The following is a 20,655-nucleotide window of genomic DNA, read 5'->3' on the forward strand; positions in this document are numbered from 1 at the left end:
TTCAGGAGAACATACACTGGCAAAATTGGCAGGCAATTGAAGAGAGTGTAATCAATTTGAGGCATAGATAGAGTGGATAGCCAGAGACTGTTCCCCAGGGCGAAAATGACAATCACAAGGGGGCATAATTTTAAGGTGATGCAGCAAGTTGTAGGGAAGATTTCAGAGGTAGGTTCTTTACAGAGAGAGTGGTGGGGGCGTGGAATGCGCTGTCAGCAGTGGTGGTGGAGTCAGATACATTAGGGATATTTAAGTGACTCTTGGATAGGCACATGGATGATAGTAAAAGGAAGGGTATATAACATAGAACATTACAGCACAGTACAGGCCCTTTGGCCCTCGATGTTGTGCCGACCTGTCATACCGATCTTAAGCCCATCTAACCTACACTATTCAATGTACGTCCATATGCTTGTCCAACGAAGACTTAAACATACCTAAAGTTGGCGAATCTACTACTGTTGCAGGCAAAGCATTCCATTCCCTTACTACTCTCTGAGTAAAGAAACTACATCTGACATCTGTTCTATATCTTTAAACCCTCAATTTAAAGCTGTGCCCCCTCGTGATCACCGTCACCATCCTAGGAAAAAGGCTCTCCCTATCCACCCTATCTAACCCTCTGATTATTTTGTATGTTTAAATTAAGTCATCTCTCAACCTTCTTCTCTCTAATGAAAACAGCCTCAAGTCCCTCACCCTTTCCTCGTAAGACCTTCCCTCCATACCAGGCAACATCCTAGTAAATCTCCTCTGCAGCCTTTCCAAAGCTTCCACATCCTTCTTATAATGCGGTGACCAGAACTGTACGCAATACTCCAAGTGTGGCCGCACCAGAGTTTTGTACAGCTTCACCATAACCTGTTGGTTCCGGAACTCGATCCCTCTATTAATAAAAGCTAAAACACTGTATGCCTTCTTAACAGCCCTGTCAACCTGGGTGGCAACTTTCAAGGATCTGTGTACATGGACACCGAGATCTCTCTGCTCATCTGCACTACCAAGAATCTTACCATTAGCCCAGTACTTTGCCTTCCGGTTACTCCTACCAAAGTGCATCACCTCACACTTGTCTGCATTAAACTCCATTTGCCACCTCTCAGCACAGCTCTGCAGCTTATCTATGTCTCTCTGAAACCTACAGCATCCTTCGTCACTATCCACAACTCCACTGACCTTAGTGTCGTCTGCAGATTTCCTAACCCATCCTTCTACTCCCTCATCCAGGTCATTTATAAAAATGACAAACAGCAGCAGACCCAACACCGACCCTCGCGGTACACCACTAGTAACTGGTCTCCAGGATGAACATTTCCCATCAACTACCACCCTCTGTCTTCTTTTAGCAAGCCAATTTCCGATCCAAACTGCTATATCTCCCACAATTCCATTCCTCCGCATTTTGTACAATAGCCTATTGTGGGGAACCTTATTGAACGCCTTGCTGAAATCCATATACACCACATCAACCGGTTTACTCTCATCTACCTGTTTGGTCACCTTCTCAAAGAACTCAATAAGGTTTGTGAGGCACGACCTTCCCTTCACAAAACCGTGCTGACTATCCCTAATCAATTTATTCTTTTCTAGATGATTATAAATCCTATCCCTTATAACCTTTTCCAACACTTTACCAACAACTGAGGTAAGGCTCACTGGTCTATAATTACCAGGGTTGTCTCTACTCCCCTTCTTGAACAGGGGAACCACATTTGCTATCCTCCAGTCATCTGGCGCTATTCCTGTATGTTGGGTAGTTTGATCTTAGCGTAGGATAATAGGTTGGTACAACATCGTGGACCGAAGGACCTACCTGTACTGTTCTGTGTTCTATTTGGCAGACTAAATTTTACATTTTGTAAAGCAAACTAAGGGGCCAACCTAAGTGGCACAATTTAATAAAAGCGAAGTACTGTGGATGCAGAAGATCTGAAAGAAGAAAAAGAACAGCCAGAGAAAAGTTAACATTTTGTATCCAATTTGAATCTTCATCTGAATTGAAATTGTGGTTTTTGTGACAGGGAGAGGGGAGTGGGTGCAACAGATAATGAGAGTGTCCAATGAAAAAGACAAAGACAAAAAAGGGAGTACCAGTGATAGCAGAGGAGAGATATAGGTGTTAATGGTACGTGTGAATAGTTGAAAATAGGTCTGCAAACTTATACAAACAAATATTGGTGATGCTGTACTGAAGAAGAGAGAGAGTCTAATCAAAACAAAGGAAACTGTTATTGATCTGAAGTGAACAGGGCAAGATTTTAAAAAAGGACCGGAGGGGCAGAGACAGGTTCATATTCAGGCGCGGGGTGGTGTGTCTGGAATGAGCTGCCAGAGGCAGTGGTGGTAGTGAATACAATTACAACATTCAAAGGCATCAGGATGTGTAAATGAATAGGAAGGATTTAGAGGGATATGGGCCAAATAGAACGACGGAATCCCTACAGTGTAGAAGCAGGCCATTTGGCCCACTGAGTCCACAGCAATCCTCCAAAGAGTGTCCCACCCAGACCCACCCCCATCTTATCCCTGCATTTCCCACTCTAGACACTGTAGGTAGTTTAGCATAGCCAATCCACCTAGCCTGCACATCTTTGGACTTTGGGAGGAAACCAGAGGACCTGGAGGAAACTCACACAGACATGGGGAGAACGTGCAAACTCCACACAGATAGTCACTGATGCTGGATTGAACCCATTTTCTGGTGCTGTGAGGCAGCAGCCCTAATGGGGCTAGGTCAGAATGTGGTGTCTGGTTGGCACTGATGAGTTGGACCAAAGGATCTATTTCCATGCTGTACGACTCTATGACTGTGATTCTGCAGCTTAAATGTTGAGCCCTGAATGCTGTAAAGTGCCACAGTGGAAAATGAGTTAATAGCCAGAGACTATTTCCCAGGGCAGAAATGGCTAACACGAGGGGTCATAGTTTTAAGCTGGTTGGAGGAAAGTATAGAGGGGATGTCAGAGGTGGGTTCTTTACACAGAGCGTTGTGAGGGCATGGAATGTGTTGCCAGCAGCAGTTGTGGAAGCAAGGTCATTGGGGTCATTTAAGAGACTGCTGGACATGCGTATGGTCATAGAAATTTGAGGGTGCATACATGAGGATCAATGGTCGGCACAACATCGTGGGCTGAAGGGCCTGTTCTGTGCTGTACTGTTCTATGTTCTATGTTCTATGTTTCTCTGGCTTGTGTTGGGCTTTGCTGGAGCACTGCAGCAGGCCTAAGGCAGAAACGTTAGTATGACAGCAAGGTGGTGTACTGAAATGGCACAGAACTGGAAGGTTGGAGTTGTTCTTGTGGTACAATTTTAAAATTGTTCCCATGCCAAAGAGTACATTAAAAAAAATGAAAAAAGGACCCTTCACTTTAGAAATAGATTTATGCAGTATGTATGACACAAATAGATCAGTCATGAGTTTATTGAATGACATAGGAAGGGTCAGATAGCCTACTTCTGTTCCTAACCCATGTTTGTATGATAAACATTTATAAAATTACTGGTTATATCTCAGCTCAAATATTGTGCCCAGTTCTTCAGAAAGGCTGTCAAGGCAAGGAGATTTCATAGAATCAAATATTTAAGGCTTTCATTTATGTGCAGAGACTAGAGAAGCCGGGATTGTTGTTCTTAGGGCAGAGAAGGTAAGAGGGAGCTTAATGGAGGTGTTCAAAATTGTGGGCCTTTAACAGTAGTTGAGGAGAAACTGCACTGACAGGAAGTTTGGTAGCTAGCGAATTCAGATTTGACGTAATTGACATTGAATTCAGAGGCAGATGAGGAGACTTTTTTTCATTGGGTGAAGTATAACATACAAGTTGGTGAAGTAGATTCAATAGTAACTTTCAAAAGGGATTTGGAATCTGTACTTACAGTAATGGTTGCAAGGCTCTGGTAAAAGTGGAAAACAGATAATTCATAGGGATGGAATGATGGGTTGAATGGCCTCCTGTGTTGTATAATTCTGGGCTAAATGACTGACTGTTTACAAGTGCCTGACTTTTTTAAAAAGGTGATTTTATTTACTATGCACTGGTTACCAATTTTGCCCTCATATTAAAAACAAAAACCTGCTTATAAAAGTATTTCTATTACCGGCTACCTAATTTGAGCTATTTTCAGGTTGGCTCCCATTCTACATTTCGTGCAAATTGAAATAGCTAACCAGAAAATGTACACAAATGGTGTATTCCATGATTCCACATTCTCTGACAATTCAATGATCTTAAAACGTACTATCAATGCGATATCTGACCAGCACTCAGGAACAGTGATGTTAAAAGCTGCTATTCACTTAAAATACATTCCTTGGGACAGTATTTTCTTAAAAGAAGATCATCATGCAAATACTTTTTGAAGTAGTTAGCCCATTAACAACTTCTAAAAACAATTAATGAAAGTGACATGCTATTCAATTTATTTTCGTCAATTGAATTTCAACAGTTTTATTTAATCCTTCCAAATGTTAAAATAAGTAGTTGATGGGGACTTCATTCACACAAAATCAAGTCACTGCAGATGCTAGAAATCTGAGATTAAAACAGGAAGTGTTGGAGATACACAGATCAGGCAGAATTTGTGGAGACAAAGAAAACAAATCATGATTCAAGTCAAAGATCTTTCACTAAAGGGAGGATGGAAGAATAGAAAATTACATGTAATGATAGAGTAAGTAGAATTTGTATTTAAGGTGTATATTAGTTTCATTTGCTCATTTTAGTATTTGGGGCAGCAGTATAGTAAACAGTCTGACATTTGACTAGCTTTTACTGTTTTTAGAATTTGTTTAAACATTAGTGAAAAATAAGAAAAAACGAGTTTCCATCTCAGTGCTTGCTGACAAATCAATGGATTAACAAATTTAAAAATTTGGCAGAATTCATACCCTACTGTTTGATCAAAATCCATTTGTCAAGCATTGATAATTTCTATACAAAATGGGATAGAAAATGTGTTTCACAAGTCTTTATAATGTGTACCGTACGTTTAGAGAATAGTTTGCTCTTCAATGTAACAGGAGAGCCAACAATAGGGAGGGATATTTGCCATATTGTAAATTAATTGAATGATGTGATACAAATAGAACCATCTGCCATTTTAAAGGTACATTAGAAGAAAGAACATATGCTACTTGATGGCTAATTCCTGAATTAGTTAATATCTTGAGAATTGTTTCTAAAAATGTTATCCCGTGGGAATATGCAAGTTAGAGTAAATCCAGAAAACTGGAGTAAAATGATACTAAATTCATGAAATCAGAACCACCAAGTCGCTTCTGACAATTTCTCTCCCACATTTGGTGATGAAAGTTTCACTTGAATGCAAGTTGAATCGCTGTAGTATTCAAAAGCCAATTGAAGTGAAACTCTTTGTTTGACTGGTTTTTCCAGTATGTTGACAGCAAGGCAGTTTCAGCCTGATCAGAATACTTGTGTAAAGGATGTTTTCCTGTTGGTCTGAAGCTTGGAGTGCCACTATGTGTACAGTGTGTTTACTGAGATGCAATGGTGCTCCTGGTTCTACAAATAAAACTGATATTTATAGCTGCATTTATATGCAAAGTGTATTAGCTACAAAAGGTGCATACATCATAAATAGAGATAATGGGAACTGCAGATGCTGGAGAATTCAAGATAACAAGGTGTTGGATGAACAAAGCAGGCCAAGCAGCTTCTTAGGAGCATAAAAGCTGATGTTTCGGGCCTAGACCCTTCATCAGAAAAGCATCATAAATAGGGCATTTATAGAATGCCTGTTGGAACTCACGTTATGAATAAAAACCCAGCCATTTGTGATTATTGTCCTCCATTCCATTTGGCAGCAGGTTTACATTCTTAGCCATTGCTACATATAAATATTCCTTCTAATTTTTTTGTTTGATCTTTATGTAGCTTTCTTATAGTTTTCTTGGTATGTGAATTTACCCATGTGGAAACATTTCTTTCCCTGCTTGCACCCTGTTGAATCCCTCAAAGTTTAAAGACCTGCTTTTAGGTCTTCTTATAGTTTTTTGCTATTCCATAGCAATGAACTCAGCCTGCATAATTTTTCTTGCATCCTCAATTCTGCTCACATCCTGTGAAGCATTTTTGCATTTTTAGTGTTTGAGTATTTTTTTTGTAGTATGTAATTGAGGACGTGAATTGGAATATGCTCTTTTTTGGGGTGGGATAGGAGTCTACTTATGTTTTTGCAAACAGGAATAGGCCATTTGATCCCTTGAGCCTGCTCCACCATTCAATATGGTCATGACTGATAATCAAGCTCAATGTCCCAATTCTGCCCTCCCACCTCCGTCTCTGTAGTCATAAGAGCTTTCTAACTCCTTCTTGAAAAATGCAATGGTGTGGCCACAAACCACTTTACAGTAGTGAATGCCATAGGCTCAACACTGTCTTGGTGAAGAAATTTCTCCCTGTCTTAGACCCAAAATGTTTACCACTTAAATAGGATTCCTGATTCTGGATTCCACCACCATTGGCAACATCCTTTCTGCATCTCACTTGACTAATCACCTTAGAATTTGATAGAGGATCTCACAGAAACCTGTCATTCTTCTGAACTCCAGTGAATACATTCTTAATTAACACACTCTCTCATCAGTCTTGCCATCCTAGGAATCATTTTGATAAACCGTCACTACACTTGGCCTACAGCAAGCACATCCTTCCTCAGATAAGGAGAACAAGACTTCACACAACTTTCCAGGTTCATCGATGTCCTGTATAATTGCAGCGAGACACCCTTGACCCTGTACTTAATTGCAATTGCTATGAAGGCCAACATACAGTTTACCTTCTTTACTGATTATTGCACCTGCATGCTTACTTTCAGCAACAGGTGCATGAGGACACAGTCCTATTGAATATTTCCCTTTTACAAGTTACAGTCATTCAAATAATAATCTGCCTTCCCATTTTTGCTGCCAATGTGGAGAACCTCATTTATCCACCGTTTACTGCACCTGCTGTGTATTTGCCTAGTCACATAGCTTGTCTAAAATCACACTACAAAAACACTGCATTTACCAAACAGCCAGTTTTGTATCACCTGAAAAATTGAGGTATTACAATCAGTTGTCTCATCTAAAGAAAGATATATTGTGAATAGTTGGGGTCCTGTACCTATCAGTGTAGAACCCACTTGTAAGTGCTTGCCATTCAGAAAAAGACACTTTTTTAAAACCTACTCGTATTTCTTGTCTGCAAACCATTTTTGTTTAATCCATCTTAAAACACTACCCACAATCCTATCGTGCTTTAGTTTTACGTATTAACCTCTGATGTGGGACTCTCAAAAGCATTCTGAAAGCCCAAATAAGCCATATCCGCTGGCTCCCCTGATCAACTCTATTAGTTAGACCCTCAAAAGAATTCCAATAGATCTGTCAAACATGATTTCCCTTTTCCCAAATCCATGGTTACTGTGTGACTTCACAGTTTAACAGTTGTGCAGCATAAAAAGTTAGCAGCGGGATGGCCAAAACCCTGTCTGTGGTCTTACTTTTAAAATTGTGATTCTTTTCGTGTCACAGCAGATGTCAGAAACATGCAATAGCCCTATTTAATAAGATACTTTAAAAAACCCAAAGCTGTTAAAAGACCATTTTGGTGAACTGAACTTTTGCTCTAGGGCGGTCTTACCCAAGGGTTAAATCGTGCTCAAGGGTCAGAGAGTCAGCTGGGGAAATGATTCTGGGAATTCTACTCACTGTCCCTATAGTCGTCCTCAGCACAGGTAATTAACTGAGAGCTTGCACGCATCCTGCAAACACTTAAAAGAAGTCCAACATTTCTGTAAACAAATTATTCTTGAAATGTCAAAGCCTCCACCAGGCATAAAAGTCTTTTTGATCCCTCCAGCGTGAATGGGTGTTATTTTCTTTCAGTTATCATGATATAAATACCAGACTTTCACCTGGGGAGTAATTGGAAAGGATCAAGTTGGATTCAACCCTCATAACAAAAGAATATACAGTAGTGTTGGTACTTTTGTGCAAGATCAGAATGTTGGAAGTGAAACATTTGATTGCCCAGATTGATTTTGTGCAATTTTAGGGCGAGCACTTCATGCAGTCTTCATGGTGAAACTGTAAACTATCATTGTACGTGATGCAAGATAATAAAATGTGAGGCTGGATGAACACAGCAGGCCCAGCAGCATCTCAGGAGCACAAAAGCTGACGTTTCAGGCCTAGACCCTTCAGAGAGGGGGATGGGGTGAGGGTTCTGGAATAAATAGGGACAGAGGGGGAGGCTGACCGAAGATGGAGAGAAAAGAAGATAGGTGGAGAGGAGAGTATAGGTGGGGAGGTAGGGAGGGGATAGGTCAGTCCAGGGAAGACGGACAGGCCAAGGAGGTGGGATGAGGTTAGTAGGTAGGAGATGGAGGTGCGGCTTGGGGTGGGAGGAAGGGAAGGGATGGGTGAGAGGAAGAACAGGTTAGGGAGGCAGAGACAGGTTGGACTGGTTTTGGAATGCAGTGGGTGGAGGGGAAGAGCTGGGCTGGTTGTGTGGTGCAGTGGAGGAAGGGGATGAACTTGGCTGGTTTTGGGATGCGGTGGGGGAAGGGGAGATTTTGAAGCTGGTGAAGTCCACATTGATACCATTGGGCTGCAGGGTTCCCAAGCGGAATATGAGTTGCTGTTCCTGCAACCTTCGGGTGGCATCATTGTGGCACTGCAGGAGGCCCATGATGGACATGTCATCTAAAGAATGGGAGGGGGAGTGGAAATGGTTCACGACTGGAAGGTGCAGTTGTTTATTGCAAACTGAGCGGAGGTGTTCTGCAAAGCGGTCCCCAAGCCTCTGCTTGGTTTCCCCAATGTAGAGGAAGCCACACCAGGTACAATAGATACAGTATACCACATTAAGCAGAGGTTCACCTGCACATCTGCCAATATGGAAAGTCATCTTGGGGCCTGGGATAGGGGTGAGGGAGGAGGTGTGGGGGCAAGTGTAGCATTTCCTGCGGTTGCAGGGGAAGGTGCCGTGTGTGGTGGGGTTGGAGGGCAGTGTGGAGCGAACAAGGGAGTCACGGAGAGAGTGCGAACAAGGGAGTCCCATTATCACTTGTACATGATGCAGTTTGGTATTAATCTGGGATGCAAACTGCCTCTCGAGGTGAGAAAACCTCCAACTGAAGCACAAATGATACCACAAGCAACTGATAAATAAGCCTTTACTGAGTATCCAGAGGGGGTGGGGTTACCTTGTTAGTAAGAAAGGAAGTTAAATCAATAGCAAGTAGTGACATTAGAGTTGGAAGGCATAGGACCTGTGCAGGGGGGAGATGAGCAACTGCAAAAGGGAACAAGATGCCGATTGGGTATACAGGCCTCCTAGCAGTAGTCAGGATGTGGGAAGAAAAAAAAAGTCATGAGATTGAAGGGCATGTAAGAAAGGCACTATAGCAAATAGTCATGGGAGACGTCAATATGCAGGTGGACTGGGTAGCAGACCTCAAGAAAAAGGAATTCATGGAATGTCTGTGAGCCATTTTTTTAAAGAAAAGCAGCTTGTGGTGGAGCCCACAAGGGAACAGGCCAATTCTGAACTCGGTTTTGTCTAATGAGACACAATTGATTAGGGAGCTTAAGGTGAAGAAACCCCCAAGGGGCAGTGAGCATAATATGATAGAATTTTCCCCGCATTTTGCAAGAGAGAAGCTGGAATCAGATGTAACAGTATTACAAATGATTAATATCCACAATCATGAGGGTGAGAGAAGTATGTGTGAACACTGGACGACTGGAAAGCAGGACTGGAAAAGGAGTTATAGAGAACAAAGAATTGCAGGGGTGCGGGGCAGTGTGGGGGAAGGTACTTTGCATCAGTTTTCACAGTGGAAAACACCAACATTATACCAACACTTTAAGAGAGTCACAGGGCAGAGGTGAGGGAGTATAGTGACCATCACTAAAGACAAGGTGCTGGGCAAGCTGATAGACCTGTAGGTAGATAAATGACTTAGACCGGATGCACTACACTCCAGAGTTTTGAAGAAGCTAGCAGAGGAAATTGTAGAGGTATTGGCTGTGGTCTGTCAGGAATCTTTGGAGTCAGGGAGGGTGCCAGAGGTGTGGAAAATGGCTAATGTAACACTTCTGGTTATGAACGGAGGCAGGCAGAAATCAGGAAACTATAGGCCAGTTACCTGTTGTTGGTAAGATTTTTAGGCCCATTATTACAGGATAAGATTGCAGAGTACCTGGTAAAATAGGGCTGAGACAGCATATCTTCATCAAGGGGAGGTCATGGCTGACAAATCTGTTAGAATTCTTAGGAGGTATCAAGCATGTTAGACAAAAGGAGAACCGTGGACATGATCTCTGGATCTCCAAAAGACCTTCGATAAAGGTGCCGGACAGGAGGCTGCTAAATAAAGACGAGCCTAAGGTATTAGGGGCAAGGTACTGGCATGGATAGAGGATTAGCTGACTGGCAGAAGGTAGAGAGTAGGGATCAAGGAGTCTTTCAGGATAGCAGCCAGTATCTAGTGGAGTTCCGCAAGTGTCAGAGTTGGGACCACAACTATTCATATTAAACAAAATAGATTAAAGAACTTAAGGCTTGTTGCTTAGTTTACAGGTGGTACAAAGATACTGGAGGGACAGGTAGTGTTGAGGGAAGCTGCAGAAGGACTTGAACAGGCTAGGAGAGTGGGCAAAGAAGAGGCAGACTAAGTACAAATGTGGGGAAGTTTGAGGTTATGCCCTTGGTAGGCAGAGGTGGAGACTGATTTTCCAAACAGGGAAAGAATTTGGAAATCCAAAGCACAAAAAAGGATTGGGATACCTAGTGAAGAATCCTGTTAAGATTAACATGCAGGTTCAATTGGCAGTTAAGAAGGCAAATGCAATACTAGCGTAAATTTCAAGAGGGCTGAAACACTTCTGAGGTGCTATGAAGGTCTGGTCAGACTGCATTTAGAAAATGGAGAGTGGCTTTGGGCCCTGTATTTAAGGACGGATGGTGTTCGAAGATGGTACAGAGGAGGTTTACATGAATGATCCTGGTGATGAAGGGCTTGTCTTATGAGGAGTGCTTGAGGATTCTAGGTCGGTACTCAGTGATGGGGAGGTTTTGGTGTTGGGCTGGAGTGGACAAGGTTAGAAATCACACAACACCAGGTTATAGTCCAACGGGTTTATTTGAAAGCACAGGTGTTAGAAGGAGTAGGGCTCTGAAAGCTTGTGTTTTCAAATAAACCTGTTGGACTGCAACCTGGTGTCATGTGATTTCTGACCTTGTACTTAATAGAGTTTAGAAGGATGAGGTGGGAATCTGATTGAAACTTGCAGAATACTGAGGTCTGGATAGAGTGAATGTGGAGAAGGTATTCCCACTAGTAGGTGAGACTAGCACCTGAGGGCACAGCCTCAGGGTGAAGGGAAAACTGGTTAGAACTGAGAGGAATTTCTTCAGCCAGAGGGTGATGAATCCCTGGAACTCATTGCTGCGCAAAGCCACTGAGACCTAGCCAGTGAGTATATTTAAGACAGAGAGAGGTTCTTGATTGGTATGTGAATCAAGGTTTATGGGGAAAAGACAGGAGAATGAGGTTTAGAAATGTAATCAACCATGATTGAATGCCTAATTCTTTTCCTATATTTTATGGACTTAACATTGGTACATACTTTACCTAATTACTGGAACACTGACAAGCAGAACCTCCAATTCCTGAAAATACAATTATTACATGTTCAATAAATCAGTAGAAATTTTATTTAAGTTGGGCTATTGGCTTAATTCAAGAACTATTTCTCACTTTGCATTTTGTAATCTGTTGGCAAGAAGGGAAAAATGTGAATACATGGTTCAGAATGAACAGCTTCATTCGTTTTGATTGAACAAGATCTGTTAGGCTCTTCTCAGGATTACAGCAAATTGAGGGAAATTAGATGGCAGCAAAAAGCTTTCCAAAATATTTCTCCAAATTCAATGAACAAGCAGTCACATCTGATCAGCCCAGTGCAAGAGAGCCATTTGATCAGTACATAAACACAAGCCAGGAACTGCTGATAAGTAGCATAGTACACTAAGTATAAAGGCATTTTCATCTCATGAGAACACTAATCACACCCTGGTAAACTCTAAATGACTAAATAGCATTGGACATCGAGTTGTGTGATATTACAAGCTGAATGCAGTGATTAAAATTGATGTAGATTGTCACACTGTATTAGGACTGTAATTAGAAACTTTTATGGAGGTCAGATTTAAGAAAACTTATTTCAATATTCAGGAATACAAAGTACCAAAGATTAGAAGGACCTTGGTGTGCCATGTCTATAGATCCTTGAAGGCAGCAGGATAAGTAAATGCAATTAAGGCACAAGCAATACTTGCCTTTAATAATAAAGGCATTGAAAACAGGAGAAAGAAGGTTATGAGAGAGCTGTCTGTAATGTTAATTAGGCCTCAGCTGGACTATTGTGTGCAGTTCTGGCCTATAGGAAAGATGAGATTGTGTTAGGAAGGGCTCGGAAGATCATTCCTAGAATGTTGCCTGGGTTGGAATGATGTAGGTGTAAAGAGAGACTAGTTAGGCTGTGATCAGAGATAATGGGAACTGCAGATGCTGGAGAATCCAAGATAACAAAGTGTGGGGCTGGATGAACACAGCAGGCCAAGCAGCATCTTAGGAGCACAAAAGCTGACGTTTCGGGCCTCGACCCTCGATCAGAGAGGGTCTAGGCCCGAAACACCAGCTTTTGTGTTCCTGAGATGCTGCTTAGCTTGCTGTGTTCATCCAGCTTCACACTTTGTTATCCTAGTTAGGTTGTGTTGATTTCCTCAGAGCAGAGAAGGCCAAAGGGAAATCTGATTCGGGTGTACAAAATTTTGAGGGCATAGATAGGGTAGATAGTGCAAAACTTCTCCCTTTAGAGTGTTCAGTGACAAGGGGCAGAGCTTTAAAAGTTAAGGATCAGGAGGTTTAGAGGGGATTTGAGATAGCTTTTTTCACCCAGAAGGTTGTGGGTATCTGGAGCTGTGCCTGAAAAGAATGGTAAAGGCAGGAACCCTGAAGACTTTTGGGAGCGATTTTAAAATTAACACCAAGTGCCTTGAAATACAAGACTACAGGCCAAGTGCTGGAAAATGGAATTAGAATATGGATGTTTGGTAGTCAGCGTGGACACAATGGGCTGAAGGGTTTCTTTCCATGCTCTGACCTTAAATAACTGCAATGGAAATACTACTTGTTCTGTTGGTAAACTACTTGTTTTTTGGGAGATGATGAGAGCAGAGTTACTCAAGCCTGTTGATGCCTTTCTCTTGCTACATAACAAAGTGTACTGAAATGATTAGATCAGGAGTTTCCATCATACCGTGCTGTAAAAGACAAAAAAGCACAACATCTTTAGGACTTTCAAATAGACAGATACATTTTTCCATGTGGATAACACCATTGCTGCTGTGATGCATTTCTGGGGCTATTGGCCCCAGAGTGCTTGTAAATCTGCGAAGGGGTTAACAGTGCCTGATGAATTTTATGAATGACTAGGATCTTGTCCATAATTTCCTCAGCATGTAAGAACACAGCATGTGAGAATTGGCCAACTGATGCAACGAGGAGTTCAATTTAAAAACCTTAAGCGGTTGTCAGAAGCCCCTTGTTTTGAAGGGACTTTGACTTGGAAGGTTCTGACACAGGACTGTATGAAATGATCTTCAAGATGTCAACTTGTCCAGCAGGTTGCATGAGCAATTGATTGTAAGCTACTTCTCATTGCTGGGCTTTAGTGTGAACCTCAGTGTCTTTGGTGTTTTCTTTGTCCTATCCTGGAAATGTTGGTCATTTGAGAGTTGAGGAAACAGGATCTGACAGAGAAGCCACTTTTGACTATTACCGAATGTCCAGGCAATTGAAGTCAACTTTACAATAGTTTTGCCTGAATGCTTGTGGAACAGTTTCAAGCACATTGGTTTATGTTCTGTAGTCCTCTTGATGATTCTGGACGAAACAGCAGAGGCATTGCTGATAGAATTTCCTTCATGGTCTTATGAATCACTGAAGCAGTGTCAAGATCTCACTGCAGTACTGGAACATGGTGATGACAACTATCCTGTAAGACTTTGGGGAGTTTTATTGTCAACTACCGACTGCAGCAGTTTGTAGGAGATCAAATCAACTCAATGTTGGAACTCCTCAAATTGATAGTCGAGGTTTGTGAGAGGTAGCTGCCAAGTTATAGGAAATGCTGAACATATTTGAATCTTTCCTTCCAAATATACGAAAAGGGGAATATTTAGCTGAACAAGTCGGGTTCGATAGCAAAGTTTTGTTTTGGTGACAAAGGACATGTTGACTGTTGTGCAAGCAGAATTGAAGAATGAAAGAGAAGCTTGCAAATCTGGTGCAGAGTAGGCAACAACGCTGCAGGGATCTGCAAACAGTAGATCATATGCATCTGTGGTGGCCAGTATGTGGCATGGAGGCAACTTAGGTTAGAGAGTTTTTCATCTTTGTGTAATTAATGCGGCAACAGGGTTTTGGACAGTTTTTTGGAGACCAATAACCGTCAAGTAATTGTAAATTTATTGGCGCTGTCACACAACTTTGCATCCACAGGTCATGTAGTAGAGGCATCTGTTCAGATCTCCCATCGCAATCATGAAGCAATTACTAGGAGGCGATGGCCTAGTGGCATTAAATCAGTGGACTGTTAATCCAGAGACCCAGGTAATGTTCTGGGGACCTGGGTTTGAATCCTGCGACGGCACATGGTGGAATTTGAATTCAATAAAAGTATCTGGAATGAAGAGTCAAATGACGACCCTGAAGAGATTGTCACGAAAAAGCCCATCTGGTTCACTAAAGTCCATTCTTATCTCATCTGGATGACATGTGACTCCAGATGCACAGCAATGTGGTTGACTCAACTGTCCTCTGGGCAATTAGGGATGGGCAATAAGTGCTGCCTGGCCAGCGACACCCTCATCCCATTAACGAATTTTTAAAAATTGTGATAATGTTCCTTGGATGTTAAAACCTCTGGAGCACACTCCACATGGCTTCACAACTTGGAGTCAAGCGCTGGAGTCAGTGAATACAGTGAAGCATTCCTGGTATTATTCTCCACATTTTCTTGTATTTGTCTGGCAGTATATATCAGATGTTCCTCAGCCATAAGAGGAGTGTGATTCAAGAGAATGTGACAGGGATTTGTCTACTGCTGCCAAAAAAGGACAAGATGAAAATGCCTCAGTTTCAACGGCATGATTTATCTACGCTCGGTTCGCAATAAACAACTGCACCTCCCAGTCGTGAACCATTTCAACTCCCCCTCGCATTCCTTAGTCACCATGCCCATCCTGGGCCTCCTGCAGTGCCATAATGATGCCACCCAATGGTTGCATGAACAGCAACCCATATTCCGCTTGGGAACCCTGCAGCCCAATGGTATCAATGTGAATTTCACAAGCTTCAAAATCTCCCCTCCCCCACTGCATCCTAAAACCAGTCCAGCTCGTCCCCACCTCCCTAATCTGTTCTTGCTCTCACCTATCCTCTCCTCCCACCTCAAGCCACACCTCCATTTCCTACCTACTAACCTCATCCCACGCCCTTAACCTATCCCCATCCTACCTATACTCTCCTCTCCACCTATCTACTCCTCTATCCATCTTTGATCTGCCTCCCCCTTTCTCCCTATTTATTTCAGAACCCTCTCCCTCTCCCCTGTTTTTGATGAAGGGTCTAGGCCCGAAACATCAGCTTTTGTGCTCCTAAGATGCTGCTTGGCCTGCTGTGTTCATCCAGCTCCACACTTTGTTATCTCGGATACTCCAGCATCTGCAGTTCCCATTATCTCTGATTCATCTTTCTCCTTGATTATTATTACAATTCTCAAATTCCTGAACTTGATGAAGTATGGATTTGGGAATGGGGGTTGATGGTGAGGCAAAGGGATATGCTTTACTCCCACCCCTCCTTCCTCCAGGCAGTTCAGGAACTTTAGCATGTCCACATGGTCCCTCCCCAACTTCTACAGATGCACTATTGAAAGGATTCTGCCCGGGTGCGTAATGGCCTGGTATGGCAACTGCTCTGCCCAGGACTGTAAGAAATTACAGAAAGTTGTGTGCACAACCCAGACCATCACTGCTTTTGCCCTAGATTGTCTTGGAAGTTCACACATTCAAGCAAGTGGGGAGTATTCTATCATAGCCCTGACCAGTGCCTTGTAATAAGTGCAAGCTTTGGTGAGTCAGGAGGTCTGCTACTCACTGCTGGACTCCTATGCTGTGGCCTGCTTTTGTAACCACAGTGGTTATATGACTGGTATAGTTCAGTTTCTGGTCAATGGTAATCTGCAGGATGTGGATTGTGGAAAATTCAATCATGGTAATGCCATTGCATGCCAAGGGGTGAAAGTTAGATTCTCTTGTAGGTCATTGTGTAGGCTTGCTGCATTTGAACATGGAGTGGCGTCATGTCTGCAGGACCATGAATGGTGCCAAACATCCCCAGTTCTGCCCTTATGATGGAGGGAACGTCATTGAAACAACTGAGGAAGATTGGGCCAGGACAGTTCTTAGAATATTTTTAGGAAAACACACACACACACACACACACACACACACACACACACGAATAGATACACCAGTTTTGAAGACTTCAGCTGGAAGATCATCAGGGCTACAGGTCATGTTGTGCCACTTCTTGCAGCTCTCCCATTGAACATTGTTCACCCATGGATTCTACATTAGTGCCTGGAGTGTATCTCCCAATGCCATCAGCTGTCTTTGTTAATACATTGTGAAGGAGTATTTGAAAGTGCTCTTTACAGAATTGGCAGATGGCGTTGCCATCCTTCAGAAAATCACCTTGTGAGCCAGGAGTTTTGTCCATTTTGTGATGGTCTCTCAAGGCTTTAAAGCATTGTTATATGATATGGTGGTCAGCATATTGTTGGAATGTTTCTTCCTGCCTCAAGCAGTTTATCTTATAGATTTATATTTGAGTAGCAGCCTCAAGTTGTTGAAATGCTGCCTCCCTGACTCATGACCCTAAGTTGTTCTGGCAGGTAATACTAGCTGCTTGATTTTGTTCTTGGAGACCATATATTTCGGCGCTTTCATTAAACCAGGCCTGTTGCTGATGATGCTCAATTCCAAAGGTCTGGACATGGCAACCTATTACAGCCAAATGTGTTTTATTCCATTATTCTGAAATATGGTTGGATTTGTGAAGATTTTCAAATTGGTTGAGAGCTGCACTTGAAGTTCCACTCTTTGGTCAGGCTACTCTACAGTGAGATACATCTCTTCTTTCACTTGGAAGTTCAGGCCAGGTGACATCTTCGTGCGTGGTGCATATTCATCATTAAGCCATCAGGCAGCAGAACCACATAAGAATTGAGTGGTACAGACATCACTGAACAATGACATGACATACACATCTAGACTTCCATGTGTTTTAATGTTTGTCCTGTTGGTAGACAGGGATGCTGGTTAAAATAAAGGGCATATTTGATTAGTAAAAGTAGGCCATTTGCATTGGTTTTCCCATCTTTTCTCCCCCTGCAGTTGCTCCAGTTGACCCAGACAGCATGATTGTCAGCTCAGGCACAAGCCCCAGTGGATGATATTTTCTTCTTTGTGCGATGGTAGTAAGAGATTATAATCAAGAATAGAACATTTTGTTGATCATCTTTATTGGAGTCTAGGGCCAAGACACAAGTGGCGATAATCATATAATGGTCATGACGGAGTTGTAGGTGAAACCTTATGGTCTTTCATTTGTACAGTTCGAATTCTGGCTGTGCATCCAAAATCCTCCTGGAATGGTAAAGTACACTCCATGAACATGACTGTCACTGCCAGTCTTCAGATTCTAGTAGAAAAAGTGTACTTCACAGCTTGTTCCTTCAGCTGCCTCAGCCAGGAAAGGAGGATCCCTCTGAGGGTGGCTATGACAGTTTGGAGGATTCAACACATGCACACACCAAGAAATACATCATGCCAGGAACCTCTTAGAGCATGCCAAACACAACACTTAAGGCAAATCATGGAAGGCTTCTATTTGTTGAGAAACTGGGCAATATCTGTATTGATCAGTGAATACGTTTTGCTTTACCCTACAGACCATCCAGGGCAGGAAAGCTGTTGCATCCTAATAAAGGATCAGACAGTGAGTGGGAATCATACTGCTTAGCTTGTGCTTCTCAAATACTTCTCTTACTAAAACACATTCCTCCCACTAACTGCTGTAACAACCCTTCCCTCCCCATCCAACCCCCTTAAAAATTGGAGGTATTTTGATTTTGAGTAATGGCACCATTCATTCCAATATGGACAGAGCTCCAACAAATGGGAGGCATCCAGAATAATTCTGGAGGGTTGCAACAAACAGTTTTGGTCAATGTAGCAAAGTCATGTACCAGTGCACATTATGTCTTATTTTGGTTTTTAAGGGTTACTTTTTATTCTTACCAACTCCTTTAGGTGCTGCAGCCACAGAGAAACATTTGTGTTTGGGAGAGGGAGTGGAGCTAGAAAGTGGAGGAAACTTACACATTTGTGTTTGCATATAGATATTTAGACACACACAGAAACAGGTTTGAAAGCCCTCACTATCAGTCATTAATCCCTTTAAATTTAAAGCTGCAGTAGGAAAGCACTAATGTTTTAGCTAGCACAGTATTTAAACTGACATGAGGTAACAGCCACAAGAGTTTGTCCCAAAATAAGTAATATACTTCCACACAAAAACCTATCACACTAAATACACTTTCCTCAGACTGGTAAGATTTTGACTATTGTGTTGCCATAATGCTTTTTCTTCACTTTCTAGCTTTACTCCCTCTCCCAATCTAATTTACAGCCCCCCCCGTACCTTCACCTCTGCAACTTCTGTATCGCTTGCGGCCTTCTTTCTCCCCAGGTCCCTTTTGGTTGCAGTGAGTGAATAGCCACCTGACCGAAAGGCTGCTCTGAATGCTGCCTTCCACTTCAGCAAGATGACTGGTCCCGGCCTCAGCTTCCCCAGGGTCCTGCAAATCACTGGCTGGCTTCTGGCCCTGGTCTTTGGTCCCCTGCTTTGAACCTTGAGCTCTTACTCAGTTGTGCTGATATGAGCCACACTGCTCGCTGCTCTTCCAGCCAGAAGGGGTTTCTTTCGTGTTTGCTACAGATAGCACACCTATGAGCAGTGTGCAGGGGAGAGAACCTGTCAACTAGAGGAGCAGCTCCTCATTGTTTCCTTCCCATCTCATGGGAGTACTTTTCGCAAGTCACTGTGAAGGAATTTTTCTGGGGGATTTTTGGAGTAGAATTATAACTGCCCATGCAGTTTGAGTATTGCCATTTGCATCACCATCTAGTCTAACTAACAAAACACTGCAGAATGGAACATTATTCTCCTAGAGTTGCAAATGCCTGAATGTCATAATATCCACAAGCCATCTTTGATATGGCACCATTCATCCCCTTGAGCCAACCACACTTCTTCCAGCATCTAAAACTCTTCACACCTCTACAAGCTGCATGTCCATTTTCCTATCAAACCCAGTTCACTCATTGTAGGAGTTGTGATGGAATTTTTGCTCACTTTGCAATACTGTTTTGGGCAGATAGAGCACTTGCCCATAAATCGAGACCAGAATGCAATTGAAATTGAACACCCTGCTTTGCCTTCCCTACCTTTGCCAGATCCTGCCATCTGAGCTCCCAGTTCAACAATTCAAGATGTTGACAGATGCATCTACAACTAATTAACCAAACATACCTCAAGCTCCTCTAACATGAAAGGCTTATCCTTCAGTTTGTAAATATTCCCATGCGGGATCAGGAGGGGTTTTAAATAGCAAAACTAAGAAAGTAGTTAAACTGATTTTTGAACATTTCGCCTATTAAGTTAGGTCCTTATCTATTGAAGAAATATTGTAGTGACAAGTCTGAAGCAGCACAAAGCTGTTTACTAAAAAGGTGAGGTCACACTATCAATAATTATTGCAAAATGTTTTTGACTTTGTAACTAAACAATGTAGCAGACATAGTACATGCAAAAGTAAAATGAGCACACCCTCAACACACCCACGGTCCACACACAGACCCAACCATTCCTTCACGCATGTTTCTATCAGTACGTGGTGATTGGGGTGTGTGACTAGTTGCTTACAACCACAAGAACTACATTGAAATGATTGTTTATCCAACAGATGGTGATCTAATAAGTGCAGATTTCGCTAACACAAATATATATAATGTCTTTACACAAGTAAAGTAGCAATAAATGCTTCACTGTAGCAATCTGTAGTCTGCAAGAGGTTGGTAAACAGCTTTATGCTAGCACTTTGCTGGTACATCAGCAAAACACAAGTACGCTTAGTGAAACAGTTCTACTTCAGGAAAGGTTCCCAAATGATTGAATTCATATATTGATAAAAAGGAATACTTTCACAATACACATGCCAGACAATGACCATCTCCAAAAAAAAAGACAACATATGCCCAGATAACAAAGTGTGGAGCTGGATGAACACAGCAGGCCAAGCACATCTTAGGAGCACAAAAGCTGACGTTTCGGGCCTAGATTGTTCATCAGAAAAGGGGGTTGGGGACAGGGTTCTGAAATAAATAGGGAGAAAGGGGGAGGCAGACCCAAGATGGATAGAGGAGAAGATAGGTGGAGAGGAGACAGACA

At 42.4% G+C, this 20,655-nt stretch overlaps 2 protein-coding genes across 7 annotated transcripts in view; one reads left to right on the forward strand and one right to left on the reverse strand.

Annotated features, from left to right (window-relative positions):
- The window catches only part of LOC125457421 (otolin-1-like), a 220,539-nt gene that overhangs the window by 148,187 nt on the left and 51,697 nt on the right, over positions 1-20,655 (forward strand). The window lies entirely within an intron of this gene.
- sptssb (serine palmitoyltransferase, small subunit B) overlaps positions 1-20,655 on the reverse strand; it is a 42,355-nt gene that overhangs the window by 10,720 nt on the left and 10,980 nt on the right. The gene's annotated exons all lie outside the window — the stretch shown is intronic.

The sequence above is a fragment of the Stegostoma tigrinum genome, chromosome 14, assembly GCF_030684315.1.
Source record: "Stegostoma tigrinum isolate sSteTig4 chromosome 14, sSteTig4.hap1, whole genome shotgun sequence".
NCBI lineage: Eukaryota > Metazoa > Chordata > Chondrichthyes > Orectolobiformes > Stegostomatidae > Stegostoma > Stegostoma tigrinum.